Below are 17,964 nucleotides of genomic sequence, written 5' to 3' on the forward strand. Positions count from 1 at the left end.
CCTGTTTATTGAGTCCCAGTCCCATAGCTTCCTGGGCGCTTTCCCCAAATGCACACTCCTGTCCAACCCTTTATCACTCTGTGGCTCAAGGTTTATTACACACATTTTTCACATGTGGAAGCTAAGATTAGACTTGGAGATGTCAGACAACTTCCAAAGGTTGGGTCTTGCATGCTCAATTCAGATACCCCTTGCTAATTTTTGGTGGAATCCTTAGGGATGCAATTCTGGCAAAACTTTTGCAAACAGTTGAGAAAAAAAAAAAAGTTACCTGAGGAGGCAAAGTGGCTCTGTGATTGCAATATATAAAGCAAGTCAGAAAAATTTCCAAATCAGCCACAAGCAGGACACAGTTGAGCACATCTTTCTAGGATTTTAATTGTTTATGCAGTAATGGGTGGCATTTATCTGCTATAATTTGTCAATTGAAAAAGCAAATGGTTTCAATTCAGTCATGGAAAACTGTATTTAGGAAAGAGTAATAGAATAATCACTGAAGCAAAATGTTACTGGAGACCATTAAGCAAGAATTTACAGGAAGGTGAAAGACAGGCTGTCCCCTCATCCTACACTGCAGTGTATTCCCTGGAAACTGCAAGCTGCCAATGAGAAAACAAGCTGAAATGCAAGGCCAGCCAATCAAATGGCTTGTCACAGAAACAAAGGTATTATGTCTGCAGGGAAACAGGGAGGAGGGCTCATATTGCACAGTGTGCTGAATCCAAACACCTGGTTACCCAGCAAAGAGGGACATTTCATCTGAAAATTAGGACAGAGTACAGGACAAATCCAATTACAAGGCATTTTCCTTTTATTCACTGCTACACAACATATTTTGCAATAGAAAGTAATCAACCCCAGCATGATCAGCTATGTATTTTAAGTAATAGAGAGGCTTGTAGCAACTCTTTCTCCCTCCCTCCATGGATATTTCCTTCTATTAATTTCCTTACTCATACTACCCTCCTCCCCCGCATTTTATTCACCCATCCCTTTCTCTCCATTCTTCTACCCATTCATCTGTCCGTCTATCTACCCATCCATCTACACACATATTAGCACACATTCAACAAAGGCATTTTTATTGTATGTGATGTTCTATGCAGTGGTAGGTTCTGTGGATAGTGCAGTTTATAAGAGCCTCATGGTTCCTGTGCCTCACGGAGTTTATATGCATCTTGGGTGGGTGTAGACATGTGATCAAACATTTAGAGTTCTTTATGACTGTTTCATGATGTGCCTCCTTTGCAGAAATTTGAAGCACTAAATGTAAGGTTCCTAGCTAGTACTACTATTTCTGCTACTGCTGTGAGCACTGCACTTACGTAATGACTATGAAGTGCCTCATTGTTCTAAAGACTTCATGTGGAATAACTTACTTAATCCTATAATGACTTTATAAAGTTCTTGCTGGTTTTATCCCTTTACAAAGGAGAAAACTGGGCTGCAGAGAGATGAACTGATCTGTAGGAGGTACCCTAAATCATGGCAGAGGGCAGCACATACTTAGATACAATTTACTACCCAGTTCTCCTCCCTCCTGACTTTCCCTGGGTTTCTTTCTTGGCCTTTTTGTGTTTTTTGCTATATCCTTCAAAAAGCAGCTTGAGATATGCATAGTGTCTTCATCAAGGAGCCTGGGCTTTGTTGTTAAGTAAATAAAATATCACCAAAGTTATGATTCCCCTTATTTCATTTGTTTCTCCATCCAAGCAATGGACAGGACTGGAGAAGCTCCAGGACTCATGAGTCAAGGCATTCAGAAAACTAAGAAAACCTCCCAGATCAGCAGTAATTGGACTGCATTTGCCAACAACATCTGGCAACAATGAGAAAGAGGCATAGCAGCTTGGGCTTAGGAGCTAAGCAAAGCCTGATTTGCAGGATGAAGTCCAACAATGGTAAACTCTACCAGGGTTCAGTGATCCTGGAAAACAGTGATGATTAAAAACTTCATCTCCCACCCATTCATGTTCTAGGGAATGACCTGTGTTCCCCATTGGACTTAGATGACTTATGATGTTCCACTGTTTATGTCAAGGCCATACAGATCCACTGACTTCCCATCCTTTCCCATCTTTTGCTTTAGGGGTGATTAGGTGAACTATTTGTCCCCACTGATCAGTCAAACCAAAATGTTTGTTAACCAGAATCAGGTCAGCTTCTCTGCTTTTCCCAGCCCATCCTCAGCTTGAGCCATCACATAGCCCCTCCTCAATAGCCCCTTCTGACAGCAGGCTGACCTCAAATCTTTCCAGATCTGTCTCCAAAGAGTCACCCTTCCATCCCCACAATTGATACCTCCTCCTCTCGTTTATTCCTCTTTATAAAACAAAACCCCTGTTTGCTTAAACCTCGAGATGCTTGCAGACGGTCACAGTAATTTCACCATGGCAGGAATCTTTCTTCCCTTGGCAATATCCTCTCAAATACAGTCTCACCTTAACTGAGTTTAGATTTGTTTTCTTTTGACAAGACATATCCCTGGCTGGAAGGTCCTGCATATGTGTGTCTCTGAGACTTGGAGAGTTGATCTTTGATCAGTTCTGTTGTGAGGACTGGGTTGTTAGGCTGATTGAGTGTTGGTAGGCAGGGTTTAAGAGGAGAGGAAGGAAAGAAGGAAGGAAGGAAGGAAGGAAGGAAGGAAGGAAGGAAGGAAGGAAGGAAGGGAGGAAGGAAGGAAAGAGAGAAAGAAAGAAAGAAAGAAAGAAAGAAAGAAAGAAAGAAAGAAAAGGTAGGTAAGCAAAGACAAATTCTGGTAAACTGTCTTATATTCTAAATGGACTCTCGAGGACTTCAACATAGAGAGGGTGTTTCTATAATCAGCCTTTGCTTCTAACTTTATTGAGAGCATTGAGATGTCTGGTGAGGACTCTTGAGGCTCTCGGGACTCCATCCTTCAATTGCAGGTTATTAAGCAAGAAGCTTGTAAGACCTGTATTTCTGGACAGAACTTCAGTCAGGCTTGCTCAGTGTCTGCTCATGGTGGCTTGCCTATGTTTGTATTATCTTTTCTCTTCTTGCATTATTTTCACATGGCTCTCTCCTTCCATGGAGTCCACATCACCCACACCTTCCCTGCCCCAGCATAGACTCCCTACTATGTATCCAACTATAGTCTTTGTTTTCCTGATAAACCTGGGTTTGACCTCCAGCCTGGTTTGCTTATCTCTTTCTTCTCCCCAGAAGGAATTCTCCCATAACTAACCTCCACGTTGGCCACCCTCCAGTCTTACCCCCATACCTGTAGAAACAAGATCATCTGGGATGCCCATTATCAAATCGAGCTTTTCTTATTTGTACTCAGCATTCAATGTGATTCTTGAGATGTTTTCTATTCTTTGATTAAAATCATATTACTCTGATGGTCATACTGGCTTTTTTTTTTTTTTGGTAGTACTGGGGATTGAACCCAGGCCCTCAAGCATGGTAGGCATATGTGCTACCATGGAGCTACACACCAGCCCTAACCTAGCATTTTTAGGATTCTTCTTTTCCTTTTCTTATTCTAACAATTCTCTTTCATGGTCTGTCCTCTCTCTCTACGTGTCTTCCCTCAGAAACCTCAAACCTACTGTCTCAATGTCTTAGCCATTATTTCTACCAATATGATTCCATCTTAGCTTATTTTTTTAATGTTCTTTTCAACATTTAAGTTTTGTACTTCCTCTCTGTTGTGCTTTTTTATTAAACTCAAACCACCATAAATCAAACTTCCTTTTTCTACTTTTACCTGGATCCCTCCCAGATGAAAGAGACTCCATATATTGAATATTTGAATCCAATGGGGGGGTTCATAGAAAAAAAAAAGATGACAGTAGAGTCATTGTTCTCCCATGGAGGTCTGGTTTACTTTTCCGGCTCCTTTGCCCTCCAGTGACTATGGTTCACGCTGGTGTCTTCTCTTCCCTTACTTAATCATCTTGCAGTCCTGGTTTCCTCCCATCCATTCACTGTCACCACTCTAACCCAGGTTATTATTACTTCAAATCTTAATTCAAAAACATCTTTTGATGGATATTTCTGCTTGTCATCCTTTCTATCTACCATGTTATCCAATACACCAGTTGGATATTCCTTAAAATAAAACATTCATCATCCATGTCTCCTTTGATTACCTGGTCTGTTATTGCAGGTTCTAGGAAATATGGCTTCAACTCCCAGTTCCAACCACATCTCTGCCAGCTATCTCTACCTCAGCCAAATCCAGGAACTCTTTGGCTGTTCTTTCAACCGCCACATCTTTACCATAAATTTCATGCTACCTGAAGAGCTTTCCCTATGATTCTTCATTACATCAACCAAATCCCATCCATTATTCAAAAACCATGAATAAGATCTTCAATAATAAGATCTTCCATGGGTATTCTTATCATTGTCCATTCATCCATGGAAAAAAAAACAAACTTTGTTTTTCTTGGCACTGGGGATTAACCCTGAGGTACTTAACCACCGAGCTACATCCTGGTCCTTTTTTTTTTAATATTTATTTTTTAGATTTAGGTGGACATAATATCTTTATTTTATTTTTATGTGGTGCTGAGGATCAAATCCAGTACCACATGTGTCTTAGGCAAGAGCTCTACCACTTGAGCCATAACCCCAGTGCCCCAGTCCTTTTTATATTTTATTTTTATATTTTATTATTTTTATATTTATTTTATATTATATTTTTTGCTAAGTTGCTGAAGCCTCCCAAATTGCTGGGATTGATGTCTTATTGTGTTTGGCTTTTAGGAAATATTTTGAAGCAAGTAGACCATTAGCTCACAAATATTTTAGTATGTGAAATGGAGTTGAACTTGTATATGAGAAGAGCTTATTTAAAATGTATTTGTGGGAGGGAGACAGGGGTGTAGCTCAATGGTAGAGTACTTGCTTAGCGTGTGCAAGGTCCTGGGTTTGATCTCTAGTATTAAAAAAAGAAAAAAAAAGTATTTGTAGGTCTTTTGCAAGGGTTGGATATTTTATTTATTTATTTACAAGGGCAAAGCTTTTTATTAATATCAGTAGAGAAGATTTACAAGATTCCTTTTGCTCTGACATATAATCTTTTAAAAAATTGTTCTAATTAGTGATATATGGCAGTAGAATGCATTTTGACACACTGTACACAAATGGAACATAACTTCTCGTTTCTCTGGCTGTACATGGTGCTGAGTCACAGCAGTAGTATAATCATACATGTATATCTGTCTCATTCTACTATCCTTCCCATCCCCACTGCCTCATCCATCTTCTCACTCCCCTCTATACAATCTGAAGTTTCTTAATTCTTCCCTATCCTAGCCCCACTATGAATCAGCATCTGCTTATCAGAGAAAATATTTGGACTTTGATTTTTTGGGACTGGCTTATTTCACTTAGCATGATGTCTAGTTCAATCCCTTTATCTGCAAATGTCATAATTTTATTCTTATTTAAGACTGAATAATATTCTATTGTGTATATATACCACATTTTATTTATCCATTCATCTGTTGAAGGTCATCTAGGTTGGTTCCACAGTTTAGCTATTGTGAACTGAGCTGTTATAAACATTGATGTAGCTCCGTCACTGTAGTATGCTGATTTTAAGTCTTTTGGGTATAAAAAAGGAGTGAGATAGCTGGTCAAATGGTGGTTCCATTCCAAGTTTTCTGAGGAATCTCCATACTGCTTTTCAGATTGGTTGCACCAATTTGCAGTTCCACCAACAATATATGAGTGTGTCATTCCCCCTACATCCTCACCAACATTTATTATTGCTTGTATTCTTGATAATTGCAATTTTGACCAGAGTGAAATAAAATCTTAGAGTAGTTTTGATTTGCATTTCTCTAATTGCTAGAGAGGAACTTTTTTTATACGCTTGTTGATTGATTGTATTCTTCTGTGAAGTGTCTGTTCAGTACTTTAGCCCATTTATTAACTGGGTTATTTATTTATTTTTTGGTGTTAAATTTTTTGAGTTCTTTATGTATCCTGGAGATTAGTGCTATATCTGAGGTGAGTGTGGTAAAGATTTTCTCCCATTCTGTAGGCTCTCTCTTCTTTATTTTATTTTTTGATGAACCTACCCATTGGATTCCAGTGTGCAGTATGTAGAGACTATTTGACCATTTCTTTAATCTTGTTTGTGTTTCACTTTTCATGTGTTGGGTATTTTTATGGCACTAACATGTGTAAGCTGCTTCAGAGTAGGATCCAATGTTCATCTACTACAACAAGGGATCCTGCTAGGGACATAGGAGTACAAGGGGGGGGAGAAGCTAGGTGTTATTTACACTTATAAAATAACTCCAAAATCAGCTTTACTGACACATCTTGTTGTTACAGATAAAATTCTCTTCACTCCAGAAGGAATTTGTTTTTTTTTTTCATTCATTTCAGACATTCACTTAATATACCTTTACTGGTCACCACCATGTCCCAGGTGAGTATAGAGGCGAGTTCATTCTTGGTAAGAGGAGACTCCCCATCCTAGGTAACAAAATTTCTGTTGGTCAATATGAACAAAATCCTATGGAGGTCCAGAGGTGAGAGCAATTAATTTTCCCTTGGAGAGTCCAAAAATTCTTCAACCAAGAGGTAACATGGGTGACATTTGAAGAGAGGGAAGAGGAAGGAGGGAGGGATGGAGAAAAAGGAAAGATGGAGAGGGGGAGAGAGAGGAAGAAAGATGGAGAGAAAGAGGGGGTGCATCTGAGGAGAGGGAAAACTGATAGAGATTAAGAAAGGTCAACAATCAGTTGCAGAGAAGAATAAATGGCCCCAGGTGGCTAGAGCGAGGGTAGAAGGGGGTGGTGGTACAGGGAAGGTGATGGGAGACAGGGAAGCATCACCCTACAGCTCTTGTCTTGGGCATTGTGTAGGGCCATGTAAAGGCTCCTGAGAAGGGGAAATACTATATTAAAATGTGATGCATGGTCATATATCTGACCACAGTATAGAGAGTAGGTTGTAGGGGAGATCTTGCAGGCTGAGAAGATGACTATGAACTGTCAAAAGGAACCAGAGAAGAAAGATGAGCCTTGATCCTCTGAGTCAGAGTGGAGATCCTGAGCAAAAGGCAAAAGTTGAATGGGCAAAGTTTGGTTCTGACCTAGTACAGGCAACTTACTCCTACTATCTTCCCCAGCTCTTGTCAAAGACTTGGCTCCAATTATTCAGGCCACTGGGTTAGTACATTTGGTTTTCCTATCTACAATTTCTGCTTCCATTGATTCAATCAACTACAGAATTTTTTTTTTAATTGTATGTGTACTAAACACAGACTTTTCTTATCATTTCCCCCTGAACAATACAGTGTAACACCTATTTACAGAACATTTAATTAAGTATTTAAGTCATCTAGAGTTGATTTAAAGAATACAGGAAGATCTACTGTGTAGATTATGTGCGAATATAAAATATAAAATTGTTTCATATAAAGGACAAGAGCACCCAAGGATTTTGGTATCCTGGAGTTGGGGGGAATCCTGGAACCAGTCCCCCACAGATACCAGTGGATGGCTGTAGTGGTATCATTGATGAAGAACAGGACCCCAAAGAGGTACAGATTTGTGGGGAAGTAAAGTGAACATGCCTTTTGATGCACTGAACTTGGATTACGCACAAGACACCATGATGAAGTGTTCAGAGGCACCAGGAAAATGAAGAATGAATGTTAACTTGAGTCATTAAAAAGGAGAAAATAGTCAAAGCTCTGAGAAGGGGTGAGATTTGGAGAAGATGTTGAAATAAGAAGAATGTTGGGTTTAGAAATATCTATATTCAGCAAGAAGAAAATGAATGGGCTTGAGTTTTATTTTAGTCTGTTTTCTGTGTCTCCTGTTTGGAATACTAATGAATAAATGAATCATATGAAGAAAGAGGATAAATAAAGTTTATTAAGAGTTTATGAGTTAAACAGTTAGTACCAAGCAGCAGTGGTGGACCATAAGTGGTGGATGGGACGATAGACTACAAAGAGGCTTCCTGAAGTGTAGAATTTGGAACAAGAATCTTTATACATCATCCATTATTGAAGAAGAGAAGAGACTGAGAATATTGCGACTATCTAGCTGGACTATGTTCAGGGAAGAAACTGTTGAGAAAGCAGGAGGCCTGCTCCCGGCCCTCTGGGGTCCTCTGGCGGGGGACAGGCCACGGCGCCACCCTGCAGACACCTGCGACTCTATGGCGACTGCCCACAGGCTGGGCCTGACTGAGAAGAACCTGGAACCTCTCCTCACCTGAATGACCTGACAGCGGCAGCGACCTGAAGGATCCAGGACCCTGCTGACCGCCACTCCAGCCCAGTTTGGTCGGTCCCAGGCGAAGCCACCACCGAGGATGTGGAGCCTCATGGGCATCGAGGGCGCGACAAGGCGAGAGTGCCAGAGAGCTTGGCCATATCAGGTCCTAGTGAGCTCTGGGTGGCTCCACCAGACCGCACCCGGGCCCAAGGGGATGAAGACCTTAGTGGCCCTGGAAGGTGCGCGAAGCTCCAGGCCAAGACCGGTGGACGGTCTGTGGCTCTCGAGCAGTGGTCTTCGTTCTACCCAAGAGAAACTGGAGGAACCCACCACGTGTGCCAATTGGAAGTGCCCACCACCCTATGGGGAGACTTACTGGCTGTTTATAGAAGGCTTGTGTAATGACATGGAAACGCTGCTCTCAACTCTGGCCCCAACCTTTTAAACTTCTGCTACATCTGGACATTCTAGATGTAGGGAGGTTGTGGGCATATGATTGAATTAGAAAATAACACGGCTTGTAAATGCCCATTTGTGTTCAGCGATCAGGAGAGAAATGTCTTCTGGAAGTGACTTTAAAACGGAATTGGTAGACACCTCTAGGAGCGACCCTTGTCCACACTTGTTCAGTGGGTTAGGGGACATGGAGGAGACTTCCACCATGAGAAGGTGGTGCTCCTGTGCCAGATTGGTTATATGTGAAAGACGTTTTTGTATTATAACCATTGTTTTGTGTGTGCGTTTTCTTCCTCATTACTGTATATGCACTTGACAATGCTCACTACTTCTTTTTTGAAATATTGAGTCTTTCTAGATGTTCTAAAGTCCCTGATGGATGTTAAAAGTATAAGTAGTAAAGTATAACACATTTTGCAAATTTATTTCTTTTAGCATTTTTATGAATTTTGGTGGTGGTGGGGGCCGTGGGGGGGGGTTAGCGAGCAATATCCAAAGCCTCCTGTTGGGTGGTGCACATTGAGTGCTGGTTTTCTGGAACCCTTTGCCAATGTGCTTACAATGAGGTGAGAGTAACCACGGTTCCTTATGTCTATGTGTTTCATTTTACTTTTCTGTGTACATAGTATATATAAAGGACAAACAAGTCCTAAACTATATCTATTCTTTCTAGATGTTAAAGAGGTTGACAGTGTATGACAAAAGCAGATTTAGTAAGCAAAATTTGTATGTTTGGTGTTAAAATTCCTAGTAAAGATTGTCTTCTGAAAATTTGAGTATTATAGCCCACTAGGTCAGTGAAGGACCAGAATGCTTATATATAGAGAGAAGACATTTTCAAATTAGAACTATTGTTACACATGTGAAGTTTATTCAAGACTGTCATGTACATAGTGGACAAGTTGAGTTCTTACTTGAAACATCTAGTCTGTCTAGATGTTCAGAAGTGCACAGTGTATGTTAAATGTAGAGCTAATAAAATATCACTTTGTAAATATCCTCTTTTTTTGCTGAAATTCATATGAAATATTGTATTTGGGGAATGAAATCATTAAACCACCTCTGTGAGCAATACAGTACTGTCTGTACTTGTTCAGTGGTGTGGAGGAGGGAAGTAATTGCAAAAGGTAATATTTTAGTGTGTTGTTAGTTGGACATTTTCAGACATAAGTTTTCTGTATGTTTTGTGCAATTTTTGATGTGTATATAGCATATATAATGGAAAAATGAGTCCCAGTTTGCAACATTTAGTTTCTAAATGTTAAAGAGGTTTCCAGTGTATTACCAAGTATTTAGTAAAATTAGCATGTTATGTTGAAATTCATAGGAAAGCTTGTCATTTGTAAATGACTTCTGAGTATGAATTTGTTCAATTGTCTCTAAGCATTAAATATGCCTGTGCTTGTTCACTGGACTGAAAATAGAGAGAAGGAAGTGAGGAGGGAAAGGGTTAACGGCAAAATGGTCATATTAAAAGGTACCTCAGATTATAGCCATTGCCATGTGTGTATTTTTTTTTCACCAGTGCCTTGTGCGCAGTGAACAAGATTTTATGTGGACTATCTAGTCCTTCTATGTATTTATAAGTGCTTGATATGTTTAAAAGTACAAGTAGTAGAATAAACTTTTTATAAATAAATTTTAAAAGTGATGGGAAATAACATGCTTGGAATGTTAAACCACCTCTGTCTGTACTTGTTCATTGATTTGAGGCGAGGGGTAGGGGGGCTGCAAATGTTGTTTTACTAGAGCGTATTAGACAATTTCAGCTTACCCTTTGCTCTGTAAAGTGCATTTCATTTAACTTTTCTGTACTGTATATTTTGTGTACATACTAGCCAAGGAGTCCTAATTGTATAGTATCTAGTCTCTAGATGTTATATTATTGTTATATTTTATATATAATATATTATAATATATAATATGTAACTATATTGTTGCCATGTTAAAAAAATAAACTGTTGTTTATAATATAATATAACTGGTGATAGTCCATCCAGAAATTGTCATCATGGCAAATTGTATTATCCTTTCAATGTGATAATCTCTTTACCTTCTGAAATGTTCTACAAACCTCCTCGTATATAAAAAAAAAAAATTAAGTTTTCCACTGCCACAACATCCTTTCCATGTTCTCCAACCCACCAGACACCACTTGACCCCTCTGCTGGGAAGAGGGGACCTGATACATCCTCTCACCCAACACTCATTCTACCCAAATGAGTAAGACCCATCAGAAGAAACGGAAACTTGTTTTCCTCCGGACTACAACAGTGAATAAGCAGTTCCTTTCAGCTGATTCAAAAATGTTCTTACCCAGGAAATGGAACTCCCAAAGGGCTTCTCTGGAAAACAGATTCATTCATATCTGCTGCCCTCAGCCTGCTATCACTCAGCCTGTCCACAACATCCCTGCTCAGCAGCTTCTGGTTTGTGCGCACACAGAAGGTGCCTAAGTCCCTAAACGGGTGGGTGGGGAGTCTGGCAGCCACGTGCTTTGACATGCCAATGTCCCTCAAGAGGGGTGTCCCCAGTGCATCAACCCAGGCGGTGGCTCAATACAGCTGGGAGACTGGGGATAACCAGTTCTCCTTCCTTACCTTCTGAGTGGCATGTGACTTCCCTGTGAGGAAACCATGGAAGAACCAGGGAAGAGGCGCTGAAGTTTCATTGAGTTATTGCCTCCAGCTGAGAGTGGTGAGAAGAACTGGTGGAATTTGCTACTGTTGCAAGGCCCATGTCATCCTACTCTCTGATTTGGAGGGGAGTGATTGATGGAGAAGGCTTTCCTCCCCAACCTTCCCTTGGGGCTTGTGGCAAAGATCCTCTGGTTATCACTGGGAGCCCAAATCACCTACATTAGACTTGAGTTCATCAGCTTCCTTCTGCTACTGATGGATTTGCTGCTCAGGGGGGACCCTGGCTGTGGGCTCAAGCTAAATGCCTGTGCAGCCATTGCCTCCGTTTTGTTAGCATGGCCTGGGTTTCCTTCCCCTGCTGCCTGGCATTGCCAAGGTGGTCCTGGAGTTCAAATACAGACATAGTAAGAGCTTCAAAGAAAACTGGAGTTGCCTACCCCCTCAGCAGCAATCATGTATGGCTCACCACAGAGATCCTCTCACAGGCTACCACCAGTACCACAACAGCCCATCCATTCCATCTCCGGAGCTACTGACTTCTATTCAGCACTCTAAGACCAGAGATTTCAACAAGGGACCAGCCAGGAGCTGGGAAAAAGTGGTTGGGTCATCCATAGAAGAGCAGTGCTAGGAGTTAAGTGGATTTGGAGAGGCGGCTGAGCCCTACTTTTCATGTGTTTGCTCATTATCAATATCTGCTTAAGCCAAAAGGAAAGAAAATTAAGCTTATAGCTATATCTTATATGTAATTTTTTAAAATGAAGGCTAAGGTAAAGCAAAATAGGAAAAAAAAACAGATCTGATTTGCTCAAATTGGCAGACAGTTTAAGTAATGATAAATGATAGCAGAAATCTTGACCTCCAGCCATAACCTGCATTCTACGTTCTCAGTTGCAGGCATTGTTGTACTATATACAGCTCATTTAGCCAACATGAGAGTAGCATGCTTTATATTCATTTTTTTCAAAGGAGACTGAAGTCTACAATACTTATTTCTTGTCCTACATTTTCTTTCTGGTATAAAGGAAACTTTTAAAGACCTCAATAGCATTTTAATTACATAGAGGACAAGGGTCATGTGTCTACAGAGACATATGTGATTTCACATAACACTTCTCATTCCCTAACTTTATGTTTCTTTAGGCTCTTTAGGTCATTTGTGATAAAATGTCTTATGCATATTAGCTATTAAGCTGCCTTTTATTGCAAACAATTTCTTATTTCACATCTATCATCCTCATATAGTAATTAAGAAATATTAGAAGCCTGAAAATGTGGGGGCCGTTGGGGTGTATAATACATTGTCAGCATCAGAAAATTTCTATATTCAATTTCATTAGCGCTTGTTCAGTATCCACAATGGAAAAGGCATCTCTGAGGTATACTTGGTGGAACCAAAAGTAAGACATAGCTGATTCAAGAGGCATCTGGTCCAACATATTAGCTCCATGTTTTGGCTCATTGCCTGCAACACAAAGATGACACACGGTGAGGAAAAAGAACAGAATGTTTTCACACACATTACTTCATGTGATCGTCTTAAGAAGTCTGTGAGGGAGACACATTTTCTAGGTGGTGGAGTGTGGAGCAGGGCTCTCACCCATGTTTGTTGGCACCTTTGGCCTGATTATGTTACTTAATGCATATGTAAATGGTGTGGGTTCACTTCACAAGAGTATTCTTCCATGAGAAACAAGAAAAATCAGAGAGCTAACTTACAGGTAACTGTTAACCTATTGAATCTTGGTGCTAAAATGGTAAAAAAAAAAAAATGTTTTTTTTGTTTTAAACTTAAGCAGTTTTTAAAACTGTATGAACAGCAACAAAAAAAAATTCCATTGATAGAATTCTTGAATAATTTGTTGCTTTGTGACATTTTTCTGTATTGTCTGGGTGACATTTTCCTTTATTCTCCATTGTCTTCATAATTCATTGCCCTTTTCTTCCATTTTTTTGCATAGCATTCTGTCTTTGGGTGCCTTTCATTTCTGAATTAAAGTTCAGAGCTGATGCTGATAGGTACTCCAGCTCTGTTTTCTTGGAATTGTAGATGTGCCTGTACCAAATGCTGGAGCCTGAGAGTAATAAATTTTCTTCATTACCTCCTGCTGTGGTTTGAATATGGCCTGTACCCACCTCATATTGATGTTTTATTCTTCAATGCAACAGTGTCAGAAAGTGGAGCCTTTGGGAAGTGATTGAATTATGGGCGCACGGCCCTCATGAATGATTAATGATTTTCTCAAGAGACTGGGTTAGTTTTTTTGGAGACTGGATTAGGTCTCAAGGAAGTGAGAAAGGTCTCACAGCACTGGATTAGTTACTTCCAGAGCAGTTTTAAAAAGCAAGCCTGGCACCTCCTTGAGTCTCTCTTGCACATGTGCTCTTTTCAAATGCTCCTGCTTCCTATTTTTGCTTCTCTATCATGACATGACTTGACGTGAGACCCTCAATAGAAGCTGATCAGATGTGGCTGCCCAATCATGGACAGAACTATAAACATAAATAAATATATTTTCTTTATAAATTACCCAGCTTCAGGTGTTTTGTTATAGTAACACCAAGCAGGTTAAGACATATCCTAAAACAAAACAGACTTCACGTACAGGGAATGTCCAGGGCCACTGGGATGCATCCAACTAGTGAGTCTTGTCATCTCAGACCTGAATCCTCATTACATGAATTATTGGACTGTGCAATGTAATGGTTTATTAGCTTTCTGTTACTGTAACAAAATAACTGATTTAATAATCTTAAAAATAGGAAAGGTTTACTTTGGCTTACAGTTTTACAGGATTCAGTCCATGGTCGCCTGGCCCCATTACTTTTGGACCTGTAGCAAGGCAGCACGTCATGATGAGAGCACATAGTAGAGGAAGCCTGCACAACTTTTGGCGAGGAATGAAAGAAACAAACTAGGGTTCCAAAATCTCCTTCAACAGCACACCTCCAATAATCTAGGTCTCACTTCCTAAAGCCTCCACTGCCTCCAATAGCACTGTGGGCTAGGGAAAAAACCTTTAGCATATGAATCTTTGGGGAAAGTTTCAGATTCTAACTACAATAATAATGAAATATTGTGTGATCTTTGAAAAAAAATGAATGCTCCAAGAGAATTGTTCTATAAAAAATGAGTTGAATACTTTTGAAAAACTGGACAATACCACTGTTGAGTGGGAAAGGTGATGTCAAGGGCAGGAAAAACTTAATCTGGGCAGATTCCTCACTCAAATTGCTTTGTACATGTCTTTAAATTTTTCACTTAAGGGATCCCAAATTGGTCAGCAAAAATAAATTGTATGCGCGTGATTAATGCAAGACTAAACAAAGAAAGGCAATCATAGGCAAAGAGAAAATCTTGCCAGATGTGGTGGCTTGCATCTGTAATCCCAGCTACTCAGGAAACTGAGGTAGGGAAATGGCAAGTTCAAGAACAGCATCAACACCTTAGAGACCCTGTCTCAAAATGAAATAAAAAGTGCTGGGAATGTAGCTCAGTGGTAACGCAGCCCTGGGTTAAATCTTCAGGAGGGAGTAAAGATCTCAGTCTAAGGCAAAGATTTTTTAATAAATACACATTTGCATATTTGGATTTAAAACCTTCTTCAAAGAATGTTTCAATACTTTTAGTAACTTTTTTTTTTTCCTTTGGTACAGGGGACTGAACTCAGGGTCACTTAACCACTGAGCCACATCCCCAGCCCTATTTTGTATTTTACTTAGAGATGGTTTCACTGAGTTGCTTAGTGCCTCACTTTTGCTGAATCTGATTTTGAACTTGCCATCCTCCTGCCTCAGCCTCCTGAGCCGCTGGGATTACAGGCATGTGCCATCCACCCGGCTTAGTAATTTCTTGATTTGTGTGACTTTTAAAAATTAATGAAGCAGACACTGATCCCAGTTGGTGGGACATTAGGGCTCCATATGTCAGCTCTGATTGCTGCTCTTTGTAGAAATCAGAGAGCCGTCCCAGGGCTTCAGAGAAAGTCGCCAGAGCATTAGCATTCTTCTCAAAGCCTTTACTCATCTTCATTTCCCATATTTACTTTAGTAATCTGCAGATTCTTCCTATAAAACCTTGCAAGAATTATTTGAAACCAACTCTCCTTCATTTACTGTTTCTATTTCTTCCCTTGCTACCTTAACGTACTGTTAATTGACTATTAATGTTTATGTCAATGTTGGCTATCCATTATTTTCTTGTTTAAAGCTCCTCCAACTCCTACTCTTTCTAAATCCATGCCCCAAAGGGAGATTCATCTCCATAGTTTTCTGTTTGTGGCATCAATCTCATTTCCCCAGTGTTAAATTGGGACATGGCAAAGCAAATAGCTTCAGGAAGGATCTGAACGGCTAGCATAAGAGAGGTATTAAAGCAAAATAAAGTAAAATAAATTCTTGTTTTAAACAAGAGGGTCTAAAATAGCATGTGAAAGAAGTGTTGAATGTTGAATTACAGATTATGATTTGGCCTTGAATAGCATCTGAAAAGAAACTAGGCTGACTTCTAAATGGAGTCTTAGAAGAAGTTTAAACATGGCTAGAGAAACCAGCTCTAATGCTTGCCAAGAAAGCTCTGGGGTGATGGAGGCTCTATGAAAATTGGCCTCCTTGTCTGATTATGAAAGTCAGCTCTGTTGCAGGAAGGAAATTTGCCACAGGGTATCTTCATATACAGAATACATCTTCAGAGTTAGAGAAGGGTTCCGGGCGACTGGGACAGGAACACTTTTTCTTCTATAACAATGTAAATTTTGCTATGAGCTTTCCTGGAGATGACAGGTTCACGGAATTTTATGTTCATTTTAAAATGTAAAGATTCCATCTCATTTGCTTCTGAGACTTGTCAACTCAACTGGTATGAGCCATTGGGTGAAGAAACTTGCTGTTCCCCTGTAACAGTGCATGCTCTGCCCCAGTGAAACTCAGTAGGCTTACAGGGGTGAAGAGATTAGGAAGTGGATATGTGGGTGTATGAGTTGTATTCCTATTAGTCTCAGGTTCATGGTGATAGCTCCTACCAATATTACTTCCTACTTTTTAGAGGGATAATTAATGCTTTGAGAAGGCATGTATCTTGGTAGAAACAGAACCAAAGATATTGCTATAATTTCTATTTGAATTGTCCTCCAAAGTCATATGTGAAAGGCTTCATCCCCAGTCTCTGGCACTATTGGGAGGTGTGGAAGGTTGGTGAGGTGGGGCCTAGTTGGGAGGAAGTTAGGTCATTGAGGGTGTGCCCTTGAAGGAGCTATTTGGACCCTGGCCCATTCTTTCCTCTCTTTGTTTCCCAGCTGTCATGAGGGGAGCATCTTGTTCCACCATACACTTTCCACCATGATGTTCTGCCTCACCACCAGCCTCAAAGCAATGGGACCAAGTCACCAAGGACTGAAACCTCTGATACCATGAATTCAAATAAACCTTTCCTGCAGTTCGGAGATTCCTGGGAAAGCTGGGAATGGAACCACCATTTGACCCTGCTATTGCCCTTCTTGGACTATTCCCTGAAGCCCTTAAAAGAGCATGCTACAGGGATACTGCCACATCGATGTTCATAGCAGCACAATTCACAATAGCTAGACTGTGGAACCAACCCAGATGCCCTTCAATAGATGAGTGGATAAAAAAAAAATGTGGCATTTATACACTATGGAATATTACGCAGCACTAAAAAATGACAAAATCATGGAATTTGCAGGGAAATGGATGGCACTAGAGCAGATTATGCTTAGTGAAGCTAGCCAATCCCTAAAAAACAAATACCAAATGTCTTCTTTGATATAATGAGAGCAACTATGAACAGAGTAGGGAGGAAGAGCAGGAAAAAAAAAGATTAACTTTAAACAGAGACATGAGATGGGAGGGAAAGGCAGAGATAAGGGAAATTGCATGGAAATGAAGGGAGACCCTCATTGCTATACAAAATTACATATAAGAGGTTGTGAGGGGAATGGGAAAATAAACAAGGAGAGAAATGAATTACAGTAGATGGGATAGAGAGAGAAGATGGGAGGGGAGGGGAGGGGGGATAGTAGGGGATAGGAAAGGTAGCAGAATACAACAGTTACTAATAGGGCATTATGTAAAAATGTGGATGTGTAACCGATGTGATTCTGCAATCTGCATTTGGGGTAAAAATTGGGAGTTCATAACCCACTTCAATCTAATGTATGAAATATGATATGTCAAGAGCTTTGTAATGTTGTGAACAACCAATAAAAAAAAACAAATAAACCTTTCCTCTTTTTAAGTTGATTTATCTTAGATATTTGTTATAATAATGGAAAACTCACTAATGAAGGTACTTTATCCAACCTCCCTGTGGCATTTGTATTTTTCCATCCTGCTTCACAAGAAACTATATAATTAGCACATCCCTGAACTATAATCTAAAAGAGTGAGCTTTGTGTTGTGCAGGTGAATGACTGTGTCTGGAAAAGAAATGTTCTAGTCTACACCTGAACTCTACTTACAAAAATGCAATAAGATGGGATGATAGTCTTGGGCTCACTAAACAAAGGGTTGACTTTCTCACTCTGTATATTTTGTGCTCAGTGAACTTATATCTTCTTAAAAATACATTACTATGGTGAACAATTAGACTAAACACAGTTCAACAGTACATCACAGGTAAAAAGCAACATGTC

The 17,964-nt window shown here is 40.0% G+C and overlaps 1 pseudogene; it reads left to right on the top strand.

Moving 5' to 3' along the window:
- The first annotated feature begins 10,983 nt into the window (after positions 1-10,983).
- Positions 10,984-11,945, top strand: LOC101956503 (germ cell-specific gene 1 protein-like; annotated as a pseudogene).
- Positions 11,946-17,964: the final 6,019 nt, after the last annotated feature.

The sequence above is a fragment of the Ictidomys tridecemlineatus genome, chromosome 5 (genome assembly GCF_052094955.1).
Source record: "Ictidomys tridecemlineatus isolate mIctTri1 chromosome 5, mIctTri1.hap1, whole genome shotgun sequence".
Taxonomy (NCBI): Eukaryota; Metazoa; Chordata; class Mammalia; order Rodentia; family Sciuridae; genus Ictidomys; species Ictidomys tridecemlineatus.